This window comes from Amblyomma maculatum, chromosome 7 (genome assembly GCF_055883805.1).
Source record: "Amblyomma maculatum isolate TAMU_Amacu chromosome 7, ASM5588380v1, whole genome shotgun sequence".
NCBI lineage: Eukaryota > Metazoa > Arthropoda > Arachnida > Ixodida > Ixodidae > Amblyomma > Amblyomma maculatum.
This window is the reverse complement of record NC_139350.1, coordinates 40345449-40369710: the sequence shown is the minus strand read 5'-3', so window position 1 is coordinate 40369710 and position 24262 is coordinate 40345449. Positions and strand designations below refer to the sequence as shown.

General features: G+C 45.3%; 1 long non-coding RNA gene across 1 annotated transcript; it reads right to left on the bottom strand.

Moving 5' to 3' along the window:
* Nucleotides 1–358: 358 nt before the first annotated feature.
* Nucleotides 359–22909, bottom strand: LOC146183072 (uncharacterized). The gene is made up of 3 exons (XR_014708708.1): nt 22779–22909; nt 4549–4606; nt 359–535 (listed from the first exon to the last, which is right to left on the bottom strand). It is a non-coding gene; the product is annotated as an uncharacterized LOC146183072 (long non-coding RNA).
* Nucleotides 22910–24262: the final 1353 nt, after the last annotated feature.

Below are 24262 nucleotides of genomic sequence, written 5' to 3'. Positions count from 1 at the left end.
TTTCAATAAATAGAAAACCACTTTTTATACAATTCGTTTCTACTATTGTGCTCTTCATCCAGATGTATTCCGTCTTCCTCAAAGCAAACCACTAATACACATATGTGTCAACTCTGATTAAGTATGTTTCCGAGGACAAATATGGTACTGCTGGTAAGAAAGATTTGATTTGCTACTCTCCATTCGTCAACAATATTTTCAGCATTGCTTTGGCTATCTGCATCGAACAAATTAACTATCTAAACCAGAGGGTGCGAGCAGCCTTAATAAGCTGGACAACGGCTATTTTTTTTTAGTTGTTTTCAAGACTGCGCGTAATAACTTTGTTCTAGATAATAAAAATCCTCTCAAACGCCACTGGCATTTTTGAATGTTTATTGAACACGTTGATATAAACGAATTGCTAGTGTTTATATAGCTGTCTGGTTGGCGTATGTTCAATACATCGAAGATTGCCCTGTGGTCCTGACGGAAAGTACAAGACGCACCAACAGCCTGGACCGCAAGATTCCTTTTGTTGTCCTCCAGGAGGGCACTGCATGAAACGAAATACACCGGTAGTTAAACAACAAACCTTACATTATAGTGCTACGAAGCCTGTTCTCGGTTATAGTTCATCAATAGCAATACAGTGAGTGAGTAATAACTTTATTAGGTTTCCAGAAGGGTCTGTCGAAAACAGACCCATGTCTGTAGCATGGGAACGTTGAGATCTTGTCTCATCGCCGCATAGAAGGCCTGATGAACGGCGCAGTGTTGGTAGTGAATCTGGAGCGGTGCGGATCCGGGAATAACCTCGATGAGAGGATTTCGGTAGTGACAGAGTTCAGCGATGCCTTACACCTCAAAGTAATATTTAAGTGTGGTTACTGTATCTTGGAGACCTTGTGCGTATTGATGCTAGATATTGCAGGAGAGATCCTGCAGTGTTATACTGCGCGCTGTCTTTCGTATGAGTTTGTAACTGTCTCCAAGCCCCTGCTAGGTCATTGCATTGTTTTTTTCTAGGCGGAGGGAAGGCACAGCTAAGTAGACGTCTTTAGATAAGTCACTGAACCTCGTCGGCCTGTCTCGTTTGCGCTCTTTTTCACGTGGCTCTTTCCGGCATGGTTTGTGAAATCTCGTGCGAACGAGTGATCGGCCTCGTTAAGGTCGGTGATTTGCTGAGAGACGTCCCAAATGCGTGCGGGGAACCAAACACGTTCAACCTTGTTGTCCCGTAAGTGTTTAAAGTTGTTGACTCTTCGGCAGGCTGCCACAAATATTCTCCATTTTGAGTATTTCTTTTAGTAGTGCGCTAGTCACTGACAACGGCCCGATAATTGTGGTTAGTTATGGCGACTGCGATCGCGACATATTTGGCTATCAGAAAGAGCCGGCATTCCAAGCGTTCCCGAAAAAAATAAACCATGTACTTGTATGCGACAAAAAAACTATTAGCGGCACAATACCACAAGGGCAAGGCGTTGCAAATGTGTTAATTTCTGTAAGAACTAGGGGCTGAGATTCAAATTACAAGTGGTCCGGTCATTATGCTCAAAGACACAAAGCAGGCTCATCACCCATATAGCTTTATAATTCGCTACACGCACTCGTATAGGTGCGTGTAGCTTTGTCCCGTCGGGAATGGGACATTGACACATTACCGAAAGGGGTGCTGTGCTTATTAACCTGCAAATGACGCTGAGCGAGACGCAGGACGAAAACATGTGAGCAGAAGGCACTCACGGCATCCGTACCTTAACTGGGTAGCTGGCCAGACCTGACCGCATATTTGACGCTACCTCACGTTATCCTGCTGTAGGGTGAGCACTAGGTTGTCTACAATTTTATTGAAAGGTTGTACGCAATGATAGGTTCCTGTGACTATCGCCTTTTAACGCTCATAGTTCGGAAGCACTCCAGTACATTCAACATCGCTCACCACTTTCAAAAAGCAGATCAGTGTCACTTGTTTATACTTTCCGATAAATATTGTGCATTTTTGCTGGCATACCTCTACTATTTTGGCACCATGTGTCCAGTATTTGGAGAGTGAAAATGTTAAAAAGTATGGCACCGCATACTGCCACAGCCCAGTTGATGAACACATTATGAAATGCGACAAGTGCTTAGGTACAGTGAACAGCAACGCACCGCTGTCATTACCACAGCAATGTAATTATATTCGGCAAATAGCCCATCCCGTCGCGCCGCTCTAATCGGCAGTGTACATGCGCAAATAAAAATGTGAACGCCTTATGCGATTATCCAGACATTGTAATATAGCGATGACGGCAGTCAAAGTGTCAAGAGAGCAAAAAGCTTCCAAAACTTTTTATTGGGCTGAGCAGTGCATGCGAGGAAGTATACGCTCGGCCGCGGCTATAACTTCTTGGCAATCAACGAATGATGGGAAGTCTGTCGCTCTTGGTCGCACTCAGGTCAAATGTTGGAAAAGCACAATAGAGAGAAGACGCCCCAACAGCTTCTGCAACCTGGAACGTCATGCAAGCATTTTCTCGGACCTTCGATCATTCCCTAAAAGGAATGTGCGCCAAATGCGCATAAAGCTTTGCTACAGGCAAGGTGGAGCGACGAAGGTGGCCGTCACTCACTTTATCGCTTATGCGCAATACTCGTGTAAACGAACCGACAACAATGTGCATAGAACTTTAGATGTTTGCATCACTCCGCCCATTCATCAATGTGGCAATAACATGCTCTCTGCTTATTCGTTTTAACTTTTACAGGCCTGCTTTTGAACAAGGGCAAACGAACCTTTTCCCCACTGCAGAGGTGTAGCTGTGCACAACTGAGATGAACAAGCCGGAGCTATTGTGCAGGCAAAGGCAGATCACCACAACCATGCGAGTTAGTTAACAGGCCGCTTAAACTGTTCCTTGTTGTGCTTATGATATAGCAATCAATACACCTGGAGTGATCTTGCCCCTGCTGCTCGAGCTCAGCTACAGTGCGAATTGATCATTCGTACCGCCTCGACTGGCATACCACCGTAATACGCTTGTAGCACTCGCCACATCTTCAGCCCGCCATCCCCATCAATCAAAATGTTCCTTTTCTTTCAAAACTGCAACTGCCTTAAAGCTATTCCAAATTCTATACAGCAGAGTTACATCAGCAGCGGCGATAGTGAAGAGGACGTGCTTGTTCAGGGAAGGAGCTATGCCACAAACTGGAAACGGCCAGCGAGAGTCTAATTGGGTAATCTTGCTTGCACTTATATGTGACAAGCGAAACTTTCAGTTTCAGCAGACCTGAGCGAATCGAAGGGTGTATATCATCCTGTATAGTTACATGCAAAACTCTTTTCGAGAGGGCGCCACTGTTGCTACCGTCGCGTGGGTTTTCGCATACGTGGAGTTCACTCCTATATCAGGTAGCATCGTAAAGCATGAAAGGTGGATCACGAGTAATTAAACCTCCAATCAACTGAAGCTATTCACGCTTCAGATGCGCACATTCACCTTCTCCAGGATCATATTGACACGTGTCAAGGTTAGTCTAAGAGAAACAACAGCTGATGTTTTGCTTGAATGTACCCGTACCTCTCAGCCTCAACCGCAGCTACCACTTCGTCGTCAGTCTCTACTGACGATCGTCGTTACATATATGCCCTACTGCAAGGGCATATATTTAACGATGTGGTAAGGGCGGAGTCGAATATATCAAGATCAGTCACAAGAAATGCACGTTACAGGAGTCTAATGCGAAGCCACGGACTTCTTCCTGGAGAATGGCATCATTCACAACTCTTTCCTAGCTCGCGTGAGTCGGGAAAGCAAAAAGCTACTACTTTTCATTGTTACTCCTACCGCCAAAGCTGTAACCCTTAAAATAAGCTGATGGTATCGATCATAGAAAGCAAAGGATTTGCGCAAACATGAATATTCACATACTTCGACTCTGCGCTTTTTAAAATGGTTTATTATTTTCTGCACATCACTTTTCCGCCGCACAACCAGGATCGCGTTCAACACTCGTGGCTTCCAACATCGGACTAAAGAAAAACGAGCGCGTGCACTGATCGAAAAATTCTCGTTGAAATTTTACTACATCGTTACTTTCAAAGTGCTTCGGAACAGACCATTGGAAAGAGGAAGCTTTACATTGTGAAAACAAATTACACTTAGTATACAATGTTTGGTCCCCGTAAGTGAAAAAGACTATCATAGGTGGCCTCTGAACTTAGCTTTCATAGTGGCAAGCATGACCAATTTGTACCGGAAGCATAAGGGCGCAACACATTACGAGTTAATTGCTGAAGCTTTCCGTCACCTTCAAAAAACTTTGCGAAATTTTATTACTCGCCAATGTCTTTTACTTCAGCCTATTCTCAAAAACGCCAGTTATAATACAACATACTTGACACCACTTACTGTGCTGCTTACTGAATGAGCCAGCAGCCTAAATCTTAATGCGCGAATCAGTAATGCTGTGCTTGAATTTCCTTAATTTATGCATATTTTTGCCATGAAGAAGAATTGTGGCGGTAGCTCATTAGGCTAGAAAATATTTGCTTCACGCTTTTAATTGCTTCCAACTTACCCAATTTGGACAGAACGTATTTCTCAAACGATAGATGCGCAAAGACGTATGTCTACATCTGAAAATAAAAATTTGCATTCTTTGAAATCTCACTGTGAACACGTACGTTCTATCTACTTTTGTGTTTAAAGTAAAAAGGAAGAGGGTATGCAAGCATTACATAGCCAGAAATAGAACGTCACTCGCAGATATTTGTAATTTCAGGCTTATTATTTCACATTTAGGACACACTTCTTGATAGTAAAACCTTAACATATAGCTAGCTAGTATTAAGAGAAATTGAAAATGCCACCATTACAAAATGTTACTGTTCCAGTAGTGAATAATTTGTTAGAAGTTTGGCATATATCAGCACAATGTACGTCGATTTGAATTAGCGCCGATAACCTGAAGCATAATAAAGATCCATATATATTTCATTTTACCACACCATACCAAAATGAATGTTATAACATTTGTATGAAATCAGACTGTTGCCAATTACGTACACTGATAATAAAGCATACTGCAATGCCTTTTTTGCTTAAACATAAAAAAAAACAGCAATCATTCAGTAACCTTGTAAGTTTTAAGAGATACTTGTTAAAATATAATTCCGTCTTCTTTAAAGATGCACCTAAATCTAGAAATATTGCCGTCGTGAATGTTGTCGCCGAAAAGATCATTCATTTTTCTCAAAAATCCCAATGTATTTCCTGTAGTCATGCTTTACTGCGTCTCACCAGCATATATAACATCATGCCTTGAGATAACTGTCATGAGCCTAGTACAAAATAGGCACATCTTCAGAAATAAGACTGACTGGAGCATGCGGGAAGTTGGCTCATGTGCAATGTTCTGTGAGTAATTTGAAAACTCGAAGCTCTTTTTCGCGTAGAAAATAGAAATTTCTACACATTCCATAAGTGAACCTAATGATGTATCATTATTCATTTGCGCGTTGTGCAGTAGAGATGCTCACTTAACGGGACATTGTTCCCTCTGTCCATTCCTCTGTTTCACCGCATTGTTGGAAAGAGCGTATCACCAAAGTTATGTTTTGATAACAAAAATGCTGCAAATTTTAATTATATGTTCACGTTTGTACTGCTTCTTACCGGCCGCTCTTTAATACATTTACAGCAGGTCTTTCTATTGAATGCTGATCAGCATGCCACCTGTCTTATGTTGAAAGTAGGCACCTTAAGGGACATGTAATGTAGAGTGCATTTGTCAGTTTACAAAGAGAGCTCTCATTGCGATGGCTCTAATTTCTTACAACAATTTGCTTTCTCCATTTTTAGTAAGCAGACAATGTGGAGTCGCTTTGGCACTTAACCTTTCTCAGGTAATATCAGGGAAGGTTGCATTAGAGAGCATGATCACATTGAATATACTGCTATAATTCTGAATGTTTGCGCACCTCAGGTTGGAGAATAATATAGCCTTTGAAATATATTTTACTTCGTACAAAACTAAGCCACGTTACTCTTCCACCATGTTCTGTACGTCGTAGACCGTGCTGCTTGTGATAGACAGGGAGTTTGATGGCAGAATTCACAGCAACACGTCCAAAGCAGATGTTGCTTTAGCAGTTTGGTGCATGGTATGTCGACACTGAAACTGTGATCAATGATGTAGTCAATACAGAAATGGTTGTAATGTCAATTTATTATAAACAAATGGCTCTTCAAATCCAGAAAATATTATTAGTTTTGTGGGCAAAACTTCCCGCAATGACGGCGGGAAGCCGGAGCCACCATAGCGCATTCGCATTAGTGGCTCCGGCTGGGTATCATCACATGCACTTCTACTAGCTTATTGTAGCTTATGGTACTCTACGTTTGTTGACATTTAGAGGCTATGTAAAGTGTGGGTCATCGAAGCAACAAGTTAGTGGCAACATAGTCAAAATAAAGAGGAGGAAATGAGAGTGGGCAGAAAATCTAGTGCGGAGAGAGGATAACCGATGATCTATCGGAAACAAACCGATTCCAACTGAAGGAAAGCGAAGCAGTGGTAAGCAAAAATTAACCTGGAGGATGAGGTTAGAAGTTTTACGGGCCAAGTGAATGCAGAAAACACTGGACCGAGTTAATTGAAAGAGTATGGGAGAGGCCTTCACACTACAGCGAGTGTAGTCCGATGGTTGATAATGATTATTAGAAGGAACACAGAGGGCTTTCGCCTCTACGTCGTGCTAGGCGAGGTTCACTAGATGATTTGGCGCACAGAGCTGATTAACAGCAGAGCTGATTTTACTTGGTTCATGGAGGTGCGTTTCAGTCAAGACGAAAGTTTACTGCAACACACAAATATCTAGAAACCGCGTCGTCGTCCATAACCTCGGTGCACTGTCCTAACGCAATTGCTGCAATAGTTTTCAGTGCGTTGCTGTGCAAATAGCCAATACTCATCACGTTAGTCTCTTTGTCAGGAGCTTGAGTCCTTCCAATAATTTGTCAATTATATCATGGTATACAGACATCTTACTGTATGTGTGGATAGCACTGTCGTTTGAAACTCTCTAAAAAGGCACAATTTTTTCTAAAACCGAAAGGTAGATTTCTTTGGCTACAGGCTACAGGAGGATATATATATATATATTGTTACGGTGCGCGCCGAGGAGCACTGCGCCAGAAAAAGAAGAGAGCCGGGGCAAGGGGTGTTTGCCTGGTGTCCTCCGTTCTTCTGTGTCTATCTCTAGGTGGGCACAGCGTCCCACAAAATTTTGGTTGCAGCGGTGGGATCATGCCGCTCACCCGCTCCCAAAAGTCAATGACCCGATGTGCCAGACGACAGGACTCTGCCACCAGGCGATGGCGCCGACGACGCAGCGGCTGGCGCAGCTAGACCTAGACGCTCGGAGGGGCTCGGTCCTTCGCAGCAGCAGGATGGCAGTATTGAGCGCCTCCTGGATATAGTTACTCAGCGGATGGACGCATGGGAGGCCCGTCTGACTGCCCAGGCTGCGGAGATCGTGTTACCTTGATGGCTTGAATCTTGGATTTACGCGGTTGCCTTAGTACCATTACCCTCAAATGTGAAAGATTGAGCACTATTTCTTTACCTTGTAGGCTGTACTCAGGAACATAAGAGAAATTCGTTGTTGACAATAATGAAGGCTGGCCCACATTGTCCCTTAATTGTTAGTCTGAAAATTTATTTCGATGCTGTGTACCAAATTATATTGGTTGTTGTTGTGGTTGTAGGAAGAAGGCAAATAAAATTCAGGGGCCTGCTATTGGCTCTATAGTTGAGCCACATCTGTTGCCTCGTGCGGGCAGAAGTGAGAAAGTAGAGAAAGAAAGAAAAAGAAGAGAGAGAGAAAGACGCGCGCCGCAACAGCCGTCGTCCATCACCTAAGCGGTGGCGGGTCCAAGGACGGCCAACAGATGAAAATTCGGTGCCAGGCTAACCCCGGCCCCAAGCGGCGTTGACCTACCAGTCCCAGCCCCGTAGGGCTAGGAACAGCCACCTTTCAGTACCTCCCCTCTCGAACAATAATAATGGTGCACGGGGGCGGTGGAAGTTTTGTACATATTCGCAATGCGGAGAAGCTACTGATGTATGTTTTCTGCCAATACCGCTAAAAGTACCAGAGTAAAAAAACGTATCTAGTAGTGGCATGAATGTGCTTAGAACAGTTACGCGAAACCTTCAAAAGAGGCAATTTGTGGCGCGTGTAACATGAATTACATAAATACAATGACACGCTTAAAAACATGAAGAGGTTAGGAGATGTAAGCCCGCCTTCGGTCAATGTGAGCCTCACTGCGACCTTCAATGGGCAGCCACAATTGGGCTCATCTTTTTATCACATAGAACATGAATATCTGTTGCATTTGCCCGCAAGTACCCCCAAACAAAGCCCGTGTGAGCAGCTTGGGGATATGCTCACTTTTCCGCGCTGCGGCGACCCATGTGAGACATGCATGGCTTTTAAATGGGCAGCAACATTTGGGCTGGCCCATCTTCTATTAGCTTTATGCCCACATTTCCATCGCATCTTTCCTAAGTGCCTCGAAAGAAACCGATGTGGGCAGAATCTGGTGTCAGCTCTTTCCGGCCGGCTACCGGTCACGTGGAAACTACCAAGGTTTTTGGTGGGCAGCCGTGTTAGGGCAGCCCAGGAGTTTTCGGCTTGAAGCCCACAGTCCCGCCTGTACTCTCCTCGAGTACCCCTCAAGAGTCCCACTGAGGCAACGTGCGGGCATGGCCATTTTTATCCCCGCCTCGACCCATGCGGGGCCTATTGAGTTTTTGAGTTACAGCCCCATTTAGGTTAGCCCAGGCTTTTTCTACATAAAGCCTAAATTTGATATACATCGGCCCTAAAATTGCCCAAGGCGAGAAGTGGAAATATGTACTCTGTTAGCTTTACCACGCCTATATAACTCCTAAAAGGGGCCCTCCTGGGTATCATTGTGGTTGCATCCAGCCCAGCTTGCCCATACTGGCCCCAGACGGGCTCCGTATAATGTGGTGCTTTGGGTTGGCTCAATAAAAGAACTTTTTCGTGACTGCAGCGTCACTTTGAAGTCTCCAGAGGCGTCGGAGATAGTATAATAATAATAATAATAATAATAATAATAATAATAATAATAATAATAATAATAATAATAATAATAATAATAATAATAATAATAATAATAATAATAATAATGCCATTAATAATATTATAAAATAATAATAATTGTTTTAAAGGAAGGGAAAGGTGCAGTATATGTCACACTTGTTTCTGCGGACACTTGAACCACGCCGTAAGGGGAAGGGAGGAAGGTGGGTGTGAAAGTGTGTAGAGAGAAAGAGGTGCCATTGTGGAGGGCAAGGGAGTAATTTCGACCACCTGGGGATGTTTACCGTGCGCTCACGTCGTACAGATCACGGACACCTCTTCGGTTCGCCTCCTTCGACACGCAGCCGCCGGCAGTCGGGATCGAACCCGGCCGCCGGCGGATGCATTTCGATGGAGGCGAAACGAAGAGGCGTCCGTGTGTTGTGCGGTCTCAGCGCACGTAAAAGATCCCCGAAAAAGCGAACTCTGATTTTCTGGGCCATGCCCTCTACAATGAAGCAAGTTGTGCGCACTTGGCGAATAATTTATGATAGCAGATGGTTATGTATCTGCATCATTTGAAGGCCAATAAATAGGGCGAGGTAAGTCCTAGCATGACGAAAGCAACACAGCTAGCCGTTTTTCGAGATCTCAACTGTTGGACTGGCACATTCTATTTTAAGGCAATAATTAAAACGCTAATCAGTTATTACTTATAAACAACGACAACGAGTGAATGAGAAAATTACTGTAGGTTAGCATAGGCGAATCTGAACAGCTTTCAACTGTTTTCAATAGACTGGGGCCTACCGCATTTTTAAAAACCTTACTGTAAGTTAGCTGAGACACCCAGTATATCCCTAAATATATATATATATATATATATATATATATATATATATATATATATATATATATATATATATATATATATATATATATATTGTAGTGTGGTAATCTTCATCGATATAACGACTGACATGCGTCGCGTGCTGCCGCTCTCAAGGACGAAGAAGTTGTTCGCTGCCTTGCTCTTTCGCCACGCCTGACGCTCCGCTGCGAGTCCTTCCTGAGCGGCTGGATCCATCTGGGTTTACCGAATAAGCACACCCCTACAATTGGTGCAGGTGCTGCTGGGTACGTTCCCGTCCACCCTGGAACTAAGAAGCCGCACATTACCCTCTGCTTCAAGCATGCCGGACGGCACTGCCTTGACATCGTCGCCCCTCCCAACCACCGTGCTGTGTTCTGGAGCTCTACGGCAGCGTGATCCGTGCCTCTTCAGTGGCACAGCCGACCAGGACGTCGACGATTGGTTGTCGGCATATGAGCGCGTCAGTAGCTACAACAGATGGGACGACGCTATCAAGCTAAGCAATGTAATCTTTTATCTGACTGACGTGGCAAACCTCTGGTTTCGCAACCATGAGGCAGACCTGCCATCTTGGTCTGCATTTAAAAAGAATTTTGCAGAAGTGTTCGGCCGCCCTGCAGTTCGCAAGCTCCGGGCACAACAACGCTTGCGTGAGCGCACTCAGCAAGTCGAAGAGTCGTCCACTAGTTATATAAAGGACATCGTGGACCAATGCAAGCGTGTCGATCCGCTAATGACCGAAGCGGATAAGATCGAAAACATCATGAAAGGCATCTCTGACTACGCGTGCCAAATGCTCTGGGTAAAAAATCCTGCCACGGTGAGTGACGTGATCAAGCTTTGCCAGAGCTACGACGTGCTTCGTAAGAAGCGCGCTTCTACCCGGCGGTCCGGTTAGAGACGACGCCATCTCTACACTTGCGCTGGGCGGTTCTACCCCATCAGAGGACAGCCCTTTACTTCAGCAAATCAAAGCCTTCGTTCGAGAAGAGGTCGCCCGCCAGCTATCGCTGGTCCCTCAGTTACAGGATACTGGCCGCCTTGCTCCTGACATGGCTCTGTCTTTGGCCCCTACCATACGGCGTGCCGTTTAAGATCACATCGCTGATGTCCTTCCGCCCAGCTCCATGCTCCCACCCAGCCCTGTGCTGCCGCCCAGCCCCGTGCCGGCGCAAGTAACGACACCACTGACTTACGCCCAAGTTGCGGCCAGGCCGCTCATGCCATCAGCATCTCTTTCCTACCAGGCCGCTCCTTCCAACCTTCCTTCGCCTTTGCCTGGGTCTGCATTCCATGTCCCTATTCCAAGGGTACGCCAACGCCCTACGATCCCTTGGCGTACCGCGGACAACCGGCCAATCTGCTACTCTTGCGGGCTGCCGGGCCATGTCGCACGCCTTTGCCGCCAACGCCTTCCACTTTCTCGACCTGAACTATGGAACTACTCCTACAATACAGACCAGCCCTCGGCGAGAAATCCGCCCAGTTCCGACTTTGTATCTCGTGACAATCAAACGTACACAACTCGCCGATCACCTTCCCCTCGTCGCCGTTCCCCGTCCCCACTCCGACGTTCTACCGGCACTGTTGAGGGAAACTAACAGTCGCAGTTCCCGGGGCAAGAACTGCGCTTGGTTCGAACTCTTCAAGTCCTCGGTGTTCTCCCACTAACGTAATTCAAATGTTTGTCGACGGCGTCGCAGTACTCGCTCTTATCGACACGGGCGCTGCCATATCCGTCATCAGTGAAGCTCTTTGCCGTCGTCTTCGTAAGGTGACCACCGCACTTTCCGACTTTTCGCTTCGCACCGCCTCATCACAGCGCATTCATCCCTCAGCGGCGTGCACGGCCCGTGTTCTCATCGAAGACGTCTTATACACCATCGAGTTTATTGTACTGTCTCGCTGCTCACACGACATCATCCTGGGCTACGATTTCCTTTCCACTCATCATGCCGTTATTGACTGCGCCAGCGCGGAAGTTTCCTTTTTACCTCTTTGTGATACCGTCTTGTGTGACGTCCCTACCCGGCCTGCAAAATTCCTTGTCGCGAATGACACAGACATTCCTCCATTTTCTGCTGCCCTCGTTCCACTCTCCTGTGAAAGCGTTATTAGTTCGACTGTCTTCTTCACACCTTCCGACGCCGCTTCACTGCATCCCTACCTCCTGCTTCCATTTGCTGTACTCATGTTCAAAGATGGCCTTAGTGCAAGTACGTCTCAAATCCATTTTCGTGCCCGTCCGTCCTGCTACGCGGCGAGTGTCTCGGTCGTATTGAAGAACTTGATCCCGCGCTTGTAAATACTCTTCCTGCAAAGCCTACTTCATTAGACGTTAATGTGCTCAGCTCTTGCGATACAGCGACCGCTTCGACACCACCCGATGTTCTTCAACAAGCTATTGACGCAGATCTTCCACCCGCACAACGCGATCAACTAGCTGCTCTTCTACAGAACTTCACTTGTGCCTTCGACCTTCCTCACACTGCTCTGGGTCGCACGTCTGTCATTGCGCACGCAATCGACACTGGTACAAACGCACCTTTACGACAGCGTCCTTATCGCGTGTCGGCCTCTGAGCGCCAAGTCATTGCTGACAACGTGGACGACATGCTTCGCCGGGGCGTCATAAAGCCATCTAACAGTCCATGGGCTTCTCCGGTTGTTTTGGTCACCAAGAAAGATGGCTCCATCCGGTTTTGCGTCGATTACCGTAGACTTAACAAAATCACGTGCAAAGATGTCTATCCTTTACCGCGAATCGACGACGCCTTGGACTGTTTACAGGGAGCCGAGTATTTCTCCTCTTTGGATTTGCGCTCCGGCTACTGGCAGGTACCGATGGCTGATAATGACCGCTCGAAAACTGCCCTTATAACACCGGATGGATTATACGAGTTCAACGTTATGCCCTTTGGCCTCTGCAATGCCCCAGCTACTTTCGAGCGCCTGATGGACACTGTTCCTCGTGGACTGAAGTGGCAGACCTGTCTTTGTTACCTGGATGACATCGTAGTTTTTTCTACCGACTTTTCTTCTCACCTTCTCCGCCTAAAGCATGTCCTCACGTGTCTCGCCGACGCTGGGCTTCAGTTGAATTTGAAGAAGTGCCACTTTGCCACTCGAAAACTCACAATTTTAGGCCACGTAGTCTCTAAGGAAGGCATGCTTCCCGACCCCACCAAACTTCGCGCAGTTGCAGACTTCCCGAAGCCAACCTCCCTGAAGCAGCTTCGGAGCTTTATCGGCCTCTGCTCCTACTTTCGACGTTTCGTCTTGAACTTCGCCTCTATCATCGCTCCTCTGACCCAGCTCCTTGCCGGCAGCTCCGACCTTTCCGCCTGGACTCCAGCCTGCGATAGAGCCTTCGACACTTTACGCCGCCTTTTGGTTTCGCCGCCCATTCTATGCCACTTTGATCCGGCTGCGCCCACGGAGATCCACACTGATGCCAGCGGTATTGGGCTTGGTGCCGTCCTCACCCAACGTAAGCCTGGTTACAGCGAGTATGTTGTGGCATACGCCAGCCGAACATTGACAAAGGCAGAATCTAATTATTCAGTCACAGAAAGGGAATGTTTGGCCATTATTTGGGCTATTGGAAAATTTCGTCCTTATGTGTATGGGCGACCGTTTTACGTTGTGACCGATCACCACGTTTTGTGCTGGCTTGCCTCTCTGAAAGACCCATCCGGTCGCCTTGCTCGCTGGGCTCTTCGTCTCCAGGAGTTTGACGTTCATGTCATTTATCGATCAGGCCTGAAGCATACGGACGCGGATGCTCTTTCCCGCTCGCCATTGCCTAGAGATACTTCCTCTGACCACGTCTGTGCCTACGATTTGTCGACTCTCACCACTATCGACATGGCTACCGAGCAGCGGAATGACCCGTGGATCAATGCACTTTTGTATTTTCTCTCAAGTCCTACTCCCGGTCATTCATCCAAAGCGCTCGTCCGCCAAGCCCACCACTTCTCCATTCGTGACGGTCTTCTCTATCGCCGCAATTATTTGCTTGATGGACGGAAGTGGCTTCTAGTCATCCCGCGTCATATCCGTGCCGACATTTGTGCTGCGTACCATGGTGACCCACAATGTGCTCACGGTGGCGTATTGAAAATCTACACGCGCCTACGTCTGCGATTTTACTGGCGTGGAATGTACCGCTTCGTACGACATTTCGTGCGCGCTTGCAAATCTTGTCAACGCCGAAAAACTCCTCAGAAGTCCTCTATTTCGTTGCAGCCGTTACCCTGCCCTGCTCGTCCGTTTGACCGCGTTGGCATAGATCTCTATGGCCCTCTTCGTACTACTCCTGCTGGAAACCGGTGGATTATTGTGGCAGTAGACCATCTGACTCGCTACACTGAAACATCACCGTTACCCTCTGCCTCTGCAAGAGACGTTGCTTTGTTCATTCTCAACAACTTGATTCTTCGCCACGGGACTCCGAAGGAACTGCTCAGTGACCGCGGACGCGTTTTCTTGTGCGACGCTCTCGAGGCCCTACTGAAAGAATGTCGCATCATTCATCGCACCGCTACTTCTTACCACCCTCAGACGAATGGCCTGACAGAACGCTTCAGCCGTACTATGAGTGACATGCTGGCCATGTACGTCAACGACGCTCATTCCAACTGGGACCACGTTCTTCCCTTCGTAACCTACGCGTACAACACTGCGATACAGACCACCACTGGATTCTCTCCCTTCTTTCTTCTTTACGGGCGCGAGCCAACCTGCACAATGGACGCGCTTTTTCCCTACCGCCATGATGTTTCTGAATCGACGCCACTCTCGGACGCCGCCCAGTACGCAGAAGAATGCCGTCAGCTCGCTCGTTCGTTTACAAAGGAAAATCAGTGGCAACAAAAACACCATCGTGACACTGGTGAGGCGCCTTCATATGCGCCCAACTCCCTGGTGTGGCTCTGGGTTCCTGCCACAACCGCCGGGCTGTCAAAGAAGCTTCTTGCTCGGTATCCCGGTCCATACCGAGTCCTTCAAAAAACATCTCCTGTGAACTACGTAGTTGAGCCCGTTACGCCATCTGCGGACTTGCGTCGCCGTGGACGCGAAATAGTTCATGTGGACCGAATCAAGCCCTACTACGATCCGTCTGTCCTTTCGGCACCATGAGTCGCCAGGATGGCTCCTTCTCTGCCCGGGGGGAAACTGTAGTGTGGTAATCTTCATCCATATAACCACTGACATGCGTCGCGTGCTGCCGCTCTCAAGGACGAAGAAGTTGTTCGCTGCCTTGCTCTTTCGCCACGCCTGACGCTCCGCTGCGAGTCCTTCCTGAGCGGCTGGATCCATCTGGGTTTACCGAATAAGCACACCCCTACAATATATATATATATATATATATATATATATATATATATATATATATATATATATATATATATATATATATATATATATATATATATATATATTATACATCTAGTATCTAGATGGAATGCCATAAGCGTGTATTTTATGTCTGCAGCTACATTGTCTACTGGCATTGCTTTACATTGAGCATAATACGGCGTAATATTCAGCTCAAAAATCGGCGTATTCATATACATAGGATATTGCCTCTATGTGGCTTACCTGCACATTGCCTATTTTGTTGTGATTTTATTGACCGCTAAGCGCGCGGGCACGCCAGCCATCTTGATTTCCTAGCTTCTCCGCAGCTTGCATGGACTATAAAAAGGCTGTTCTCAATCTCCTCGAATTAGAGCGCTCGTGCGCGCTCGGAGGCAATGACGGCATTTGACAAGTGGCGACATCAGGCGAGGTGTATTTCGTATTTTCCTGACCTCCCCTCAAACTAGATGGAGGCTGGTTAAATAAAAAAAATCTGAACAAGGGGTAATTTGCGTAGGATTGCAGACAATGTACAACGTCGCATGCTGCTAGCGTTGCTTCATCGCTTTAGGAGTGACCTCCTATCGCCCATTTTTAAGGTTATAAGCTTGTTGTTTGAAAATCATAGATATATCTCAGTGAAATCTTCTTATTATTTAACATTTGCGCTAAGATGCTGAAAGGTGGATGAGAAAAACCCTGAGAATCGCCTATGGTGCGCAATCCCAAGCCATTTAATCCGATATGCTGTTCCGGAGCAGTCCATTCCGGAGCAGTCCAGGACGCCGTAACGTTGAGCTGCAACTAACTGCCTGCTTCATTCTGTGCAGCCTGTCATCGGGAAAAAAAATCCTCAAGCCATCGCCTGAAATCCTGCTTATTGCCTACACCGAGCGTCCACGTGCTGCGTCCGCCAGATACCTGTTTGTGCCTGCGCTTTGCTGTTGGACTGTTGGAGGGCCGTCGGCGACACTTTATCATCCGGCAGTCAGCTGCGCTTGCGCAGCTCGAAGGGCCATCGACGTCACAGGAAGGCTATAAAATCCGCTGTCTAGCCCATCCTCAGCACCATTCCGGAGCAGTCCAGGACGCCGTAACGTTGAGCTGCAACTAACTGCCTGCTTCATTCTGTGCAGCCTGTCATCGGGAAAAAAAATCCTCAAGCCATCGCCTGAAATCCTGCTTATTGCCTACACCGAGCGTCCACGTGCTGCGTCCGCCAGATACCTGTTTGTGCCTGCGCTTTGCTGTTGGACTGTTGGAGGGCCGTCGGCGACACTTTATCATTGGCAGTCAGCTGCGCTTGCGCAGCTCGAAGGGCCATCGACGTCACAGGAAGGCTATAAAATCCGCTGTCTAGCCCATCCTCAGCACCATTCCGGAGCAGTCCAGGACGCCGTAACGTTGAGCTGCAACTAACTGCCTGCTTCATTCTGTGCAGGTACGTGTGTGAGCCTTCTTTTACTTAAGGTGCTTGTTGCTATATAGCGGCTCTTGGACTGCTCCGTCCGTCTGTACATGATATTATGGGAGACAAGGCACCTTCGACTATAAAGGAAGTCGTGAAAGCACTTGCTGACATGTCAGCACACTTTGAGACAAATCAGCTAGAGCTGAAAGAGGCGCTCAAAAAGGTAATTGAAGATGAGCTTGAGCCAGTGCGGAAATCCATGGAGTTCATTAACACAATTTTTGAGGAGCTTAAGGCAGAAATAGCTGAAATGAAAAAGGAACTGAAATATGTGAAAGCTGAAAGCGTAGAAATAAAAAAAGACAACGATCGCCTCTCAAAAGAACTAGAAGACGTGAAGAAAGAGGTGATTGACTTGCAGCAGTACAGCAGGAGAAGTAATCTGGAAATCAAGGGGCTTCCTGTAGTCCAGGGTGAAAACCTTGTCGCTACTTTGACAGATATATCACGCCATTTGCAAATTGAAATCAGTGAGAGTAACATTGATGTCGTTCACCGAGTGCCATCGATGAACAAAAAAGAGTCAAATGTGGTGGTCAAATTTCATTCCCGTGCCGCTAGAGACAAAATGCTGAAAGCTGCCAAAAAACAAAGACTAAACACATTTCACCTGGGTTTCAACAGCTCAGAAGAAAAGAGTTCACCAGTCTATGTAAACGAGCATTTGTGCCCGGCAAAAAAAGTGCTGCTGGGCCACGCTTTGAAGGCAAAAAAAGAGAAGGGTTGGAAGTATGCCTGGGTCATAGAAGGTAAAATCTTGATGCGCAAGACAGAAAACTCGCACGTACTGCAGGTGACGCGAATGGCTGACCTCGCCCAGGTACAGTAATAAATAGGCTACCCTGTAATCGCTGTATCTCCGAATGACTTACACTTCTGCTCAAATCGAAAACAAATGGCTTGGGCGTGGTCAGGTATCTGTGTTACACTGCAACATCCGGAGTGCTAGGAAAAACCTCGATCATTTGGTTGCTTATCTGTCACATTACTCGTATCGTTTTGATGTTATTGCGCTGACAGAAACATGGCTCAAGCAAGGTGAAACTGTTGAAATTCCTGGGTACAATTTCCTCTCGCGACCGCGGGATAGTGTATCACGTGGTGGTGGCCTCGCACTTTTTGTTCGAAAAGGGATCGACTACTGCTGTAAATGCAATGCTAGTTATGAAGCAGGTGTAGTTGAAACACTGTTCATTGAAATGAAGTGTGGCATCATTATAGGTGTTGTTTACCGCCCACCTAGCGCTTGTCTAAACAAATTCTATTCCGTAATGGAAACTACGCTATTATCACTTGCGACGGGTAAATCGTCTTTGATTGTATGTGGTGATTTCAACATTGATTTGTTGAAAGATGATTGCCGTGATTACCTCTTGCTGATACAGTCCTTTAACTTGACAAATGTTATAGATGAGCCAACTCGAGTCACTAACCAATCCGCCTCTCTGATTGACCATGTGCTTTGCAACAAGGACATAAATGTGTTTGCTGGTGTGTGCGACATTGCCATCTCAGACCACAATCCCATCTTTATTCTTTATCCCTGTGACCCTTTGCTTTATCCTCCCAAGCAGTTTAAAAAACGTACCACCCGAATCGATTACGCTCAAGTGCGATCGCTGCTTCAGTGCACAGATTTCGAAGGCGTGCATGATGATGACATAGATATTGAATATCAATACCTGATAAGGAAAATCACAGACGTCATTGACCGATCCACTTACACATACACTAGGCGTAACTACGACCATGGTATATGCCCTTGGATGACAAAAGCTATACTTGAAGTCTTGAAAAAGAAAGATTCATACTATCATAAGTGGAAAAACAATCGAACTAATAGGTATTACCGGGAACAGTTTCGATGCTACAGAAACAAATCGGTCGCCATGATGAGGAACTCAAAGAAACAATACTACACTAATCTAATTATGAGACAGGAAGGAAATTCCAAAAAGATATGGGGAATTGTGAGCGATGTTGTTGGATTAAAGAAAAAAGAACATATCCTTCCAGACTTAATCTCAGAGGAGATGGCTGATACCTTCAATAATAATTTCGTCGATCGAGGAAAAAAACTGGTTAATGGCTTTCCTTCAACAACGCCTCACCTAGGAAGACCTATTGCAACAAATAATACCTTTGCTTTCCGGGAGATAACTGAAGAAGAAATGAGGTCAGTAGTTAAAAATCTGCGAGAAAACAAAGCTTGTGGTTATGACGGAATACCATCGAAGGTGCTAAAAGACAATATCGACATTCTTTGCACCCCCTTATGCAACATAATTAACCATGCGATGGTTAGCTCTCAGTATCCAATAAGCTTGAAGATTGCGAAAGTTGTGCCAGTCTACAAGACAGGAGATCCCAATGACCCCAGTAGTTACAGACCCATATCTGTGCTTAGTATAATCAATACTGTTTTTGAAAAATTAATATCCTTACAATTGAACAAGTTTCTGCTTGATAATAATGTAATCTGTGCTGAGCAGCATGGCTTTATCTCAGCCAAATCAACAACCACTGCTGTCACATCACTTTCTCACCATATTAACACTGCTCTTCACAAAAATCAAATTGCAATAGTAATATTCCTCGACATAAAAAAGGCATTTGAGTGCGTCTGTCACTCAGAGTTATTGGAAAAATTAAAATCGTGTGGTATTACTAATGCCTCTCTCCAGTTTTTTGATAGCTACCTTTCCGCTAGAAAACAAAAAGTAGTGCTGAGTGACAGACACTCCACACTACTACCTGTGACTTGCGGGGTCCCGCAAGGATCTGTATTGGGTCCTGTTTTGTTTTCCATTTTCGTGAACGACCTACCGCAGGCCGTTCAATTTTCAAAAGTCTTTATGTATGCAGATGACACTGCTCTTTTGTTCACATCTAAGTCACTCTTGGGCCTAGAAAATACGATAACGTCCGAACTGTTTAATGTTTCAGAATGGTTTCGTGCTAATAAACTAACAATAAATGTAGATAAAACTAAATATGTAGTATTCCACTCCAAGAGAAGAAACATTGACCCTAGTACGATTCACATATCTCTAAACAACGATTGTATTCAGCAAGTTTGTTCTTTCAAATACCTTGGTATCATCTTTGACCAACACTTGCACTGGCAAGAGCAGATAGATAAGCTATCTAAAAAGCTAGCTTTCAGTTGCTACGCGCTTACCAAGGCGAAAAGGTATTTCCCGTACACCATACTACGTTCCCTGTATTTTTCGTTATTTCACTGCCACATCAGCTACTGCTGTGAGTCTTGGGGACAAACGTACAAAACTTATCTACTTCCCTTACAGAGACTGCAGAAGAGAGCATTGCGTATAATATACCGCGTATCTTTCGACTGCAGCAACAATAATTTATTTCTAGAAAATCGAGTACTTTCTTTAGAATCAATGCTTAAATACAAAATCTGTGTATTGGTAAATAACATCATTAATACTAGTATTCCTCTGCCACTTGATATTTTCTTGTTGCCATCTCGCAATACAAGACACGCATTAAATGGCAACTTCAACCTCCCTGCCTGCCACAATGTGTACGGAGAACGTTTAGTACAATTTTCTGGAGCAAAACATTGGAACACGTTGCCTATTAATGTAAAACTTGCAGGTAACTTTAAAATGAGTTGTAAAATGTTCTTTATTAACAGCCAAGGAGAGTTATGATCCCCTCCCCCCCCCCCATTTTTTTTTTTGTGTGTGTGCGCTTGCGTTTTGTATTAATTGCCTATGAATTGCTTGCTGAAAAGTATTTTTCTCCGTGCCTGTTGATTCTTTTTGCTTGTCTGTGTGAGTCGTTTTTTTTTTTTGTATGTTTGTGAGTGTGTGTGTTTGTATGCGCTCATTACGGCTGCCTGACCAAGTTTATTCTGTACTGGACCGTCTACTAGCCCCCCGGCTATCGGTCCAAATATTCTTTATGTATTTCGTTTCCTACAAATAAAGATCACTTTGATTGATTGATTGATTGATTGAATCTTCAAGGTCTAATGCATGGTAGAGATTCGCGACAAGTCAATATTAATAGATCGCTTGCAAAACAGATAAGTTTCTTTAAACGTGCATACCATTAAAACGTAATATTTGGCGTTTCATTTTTACCAGTTTTCAGGTTTCGAAACAATAGAGGAAGTTTCAAACAGTTAAGTAAATTTGCTACATATGCGTTCCTATCGCTGAGTTTCCATTCTAATGCGTGATTTAGTCGCAGAACGACTGAACGCCCGTACATAAAGAATGTCATCCTAATCCAGCTGTAGAGGACTGTTTAAAACCGAAAGGCTAGCTGTTGGATTGCCTCTACATTTATCTTTCTTTCCCTACAGATTTGTTGCCTTTGTTAGAAGGCACTTCCCAACGGTAGCTGAAATACATCACGACTTGTCCGTCCCCATTGTATTGACCTCTTGGACCATAAGTAGCGGACTGGCAATTTAGGATGAACGTGTGCCAAAATGTTGTCGCGGTGTAAAGAAGTATTTCTCCAGTGCTCGTGTTTTCTTTCTTTTTTCATGGTGCTTAGACTGTTTTCCGCTTAACCTGGAAGCGAATGTGGACATTTCCCGATGCGGCTCACACCTTGTGTAATAGCGTTCGCAGACTTAAATATATTAGACAGTTTTAGTTTCACGTGCGTACAGAGTTACGTACGCAAACGTGAGAAGTCCACGTGCGCTACGCGCATTTCGCCAGGACTACTTTTAGTTTCACGTACGTGGTGTACGTGAAGCAAAATGTATGGACCTTTCATACAAGCCTCGAAAAACTGCGTACGTGTTATGCCGCGCCATCTAGTACAGATGAACCAAACTAATTTTGTTTAGTCGAGCTGCCTTGAGCCGAGCCACGCTGCGGCAGTAGCCAAGAGTCGGTCGAATTGGAAATTGCTGTTCTCAACGTCGTTGCTCTACAGTGAACAATTAGCAAGACGCATACCTATATGCGTCCACCGCACAGCGTGTCGCATGCAGACTTCGAATGGATTGCATTCTCTCACGTCGCGAAGCATATCCAGATCGTCGCTTTTGGAAAAGCGAATTCGCTGGGCAACAGAACCAACGCAACTCATGCTTACAACTTCACAACCTTCCCTCTACAACGTATTGGCTCTGGTTGGCTGCCGGCTTGCATCTGGCACTCAAGCCACTTCTCGCTCAACTCTGGTCTGGCGTGACCTCGCGAGATTGTTGCTATGACGACGACAAACGCTTCTGCGTCAGGCTTAACAGCTGAAAAATCGTCCTTCTATCTAAAAAACAAAGGCTATTTGTCACTTGAAACTTTACGCGAGGGTAAGATTGTGTAAGCTTAAAGCGAATACAACAGTTTAGCACACGATATCGCGCCGCGGAATTAGCGGCGAAGCTGTTATTGCTGTGAAGCGGGCGGGCAGGGCGTCGCCATGTTGTCAACTCTACGTACGCCAGCAACGTGAAGAGGCCAACGTGAAAATCCGAATCTCACGTACGTCCGTGAAACTCCCGCGGACTCTTCACGTTCTGCGCATGCGCACTGGTCACACGTAGGCGCTTCACGTACGTGAAGCTCCCACGTACGTGAAACTAAAACTCTCTATGCTGCAGATTGTAAATGTACGTAATATTTCACAATTCAGTTGTCTTCAACTTCCTAAACTGGCAACTAGAAGTCTAAAATAAGCAGGAATGTACTAATTGCTAAGTCAACAATCACTGAATGGTATCTTCAGTTCTAAAAGCGGACTTTCTATAAAAGCTTTTAGGTGTACGTTAAATGAGATCCTAAATAGAAAATCAAGGAAAATATAAACACGAAATGCTCAGGTTCCTTGGAATCTGCGTTGCCTGCTTTGAGGCAAAAGTCATCTCTACACAATGATAAATTTATTTAGCAGCAAACTAAATTAAGAGAACTGATCTTTCGAATGATGCCTGTCTGATCACACGAAAAAGAGTAAGTGAGATGATGTGCGATGGTAAACGATTTGCTCACTCTGATGGCAAAATCGAAGCCAACACGACGATTACCATGAGACATCCAAGCTTCATCATTACGGATTGCTATCTACGACATTTGGCAGGGATAATAGAGCAGGATTACAGCTCACCTCATATATATACTCGTTGTTATGGAATGCATGAGATATGATTCCTGGAACTCTGCTAGCTTTTGCGTTACTTTTCCTTAGCATTAAAAGAAACTGAATAATAATTAATGAACACTTCGCTAACCTAGGAAAAGCAAAAGAACCAAATCACTTGGCCACATCGTACAATTTACGCAGTTTATTTTTATTGCTAATGAGCCTGCCACTGCTAGGTTTAAGGAGATGTTGAGATGTATTCTGGGTGACTGCTTATATTACTTCAGTTCATATTTATGTAATTTTCTCTTATACTAATCTTTATTCGCTGATACCCTGCTTCCCGAACCTCTCGCCCGGGAATGTGATGTTTTTCGCATATTGCTAAGCCTTGATCATTACTAGCGCGTTACTTGTTTCTTTTTTTTTGCTTTGTGGTATTTTGTTACATTTATAGTGATATTTTGTTCAATACCGCGTTTGGTTTTCGCTCCCCTTTTATGTAATGGCCCGACAGAGACCCTTAATGGGTAATACAATATATATTGATAGTCTGTGCTAGCTATGGGTGTTCGTGATGTTTCAACATTGATTTACTGCTAATGTGAAGCCAATCTTCAGGAAAAAAGCAGTAAGAGGTAGTGTCGCCCTTAGAGCGCTCAAAACATATCTACTCCGTTCGATGGCTCCCGCAACCTTGAACAAAGCCCAAATAATTTGTTTGAGAATAACGTCTTTCACTTAATCTACGAACACTACAGCAAGAATATTGACTGCCCTGTATAAGCCCATATTGTCAGCCAGCCCTCCACTGCCCCCCAATTTTGTCACTCATGTCATGGGTCACCAGAAAACCTTCAGTAATGCATTAAAAGCATTTAACAGTATTACGCCTCACATATGACTGTCAGAAGAGCTCTACAATCTTGAGACACTGGCAAAGATCTCGCTTGTCCTGTATCTCTGGCTTGGCCCGCCAGATAACCCCGTCGCAGTTCTTCTGCCCTGCTGCGAAAAATATAAGCAACTTCCACATGGTATCACCGCCTTAACAAGTTTAAACACTGAATTGGCTACAAAAGAACGTCTTCAGAACCAAACGAATTAATCCCGTGTTTTAAATATGTACCTAGTGGTACAAGCGAAGGCTGTGAGAGTAGCCGCAATATTTCCCATATATCTCCTATCAATTCGAGGTTTTCAGTGCGTGACACTACTACTAGCAATCAGATTTTGCCGATTTTTTTCGAAAATCACTCTCTCGATATATATATGTATCTCTGCCTATGATTTAAGCTGAAAAAGCGAATGTGGTGAAGCGCGTCGCGCGGTTTAGCGAACCCTGATGCCAGCGGCTGTGTTTCGCTGGAAGAGAAACGGAGAGGGGTCCACC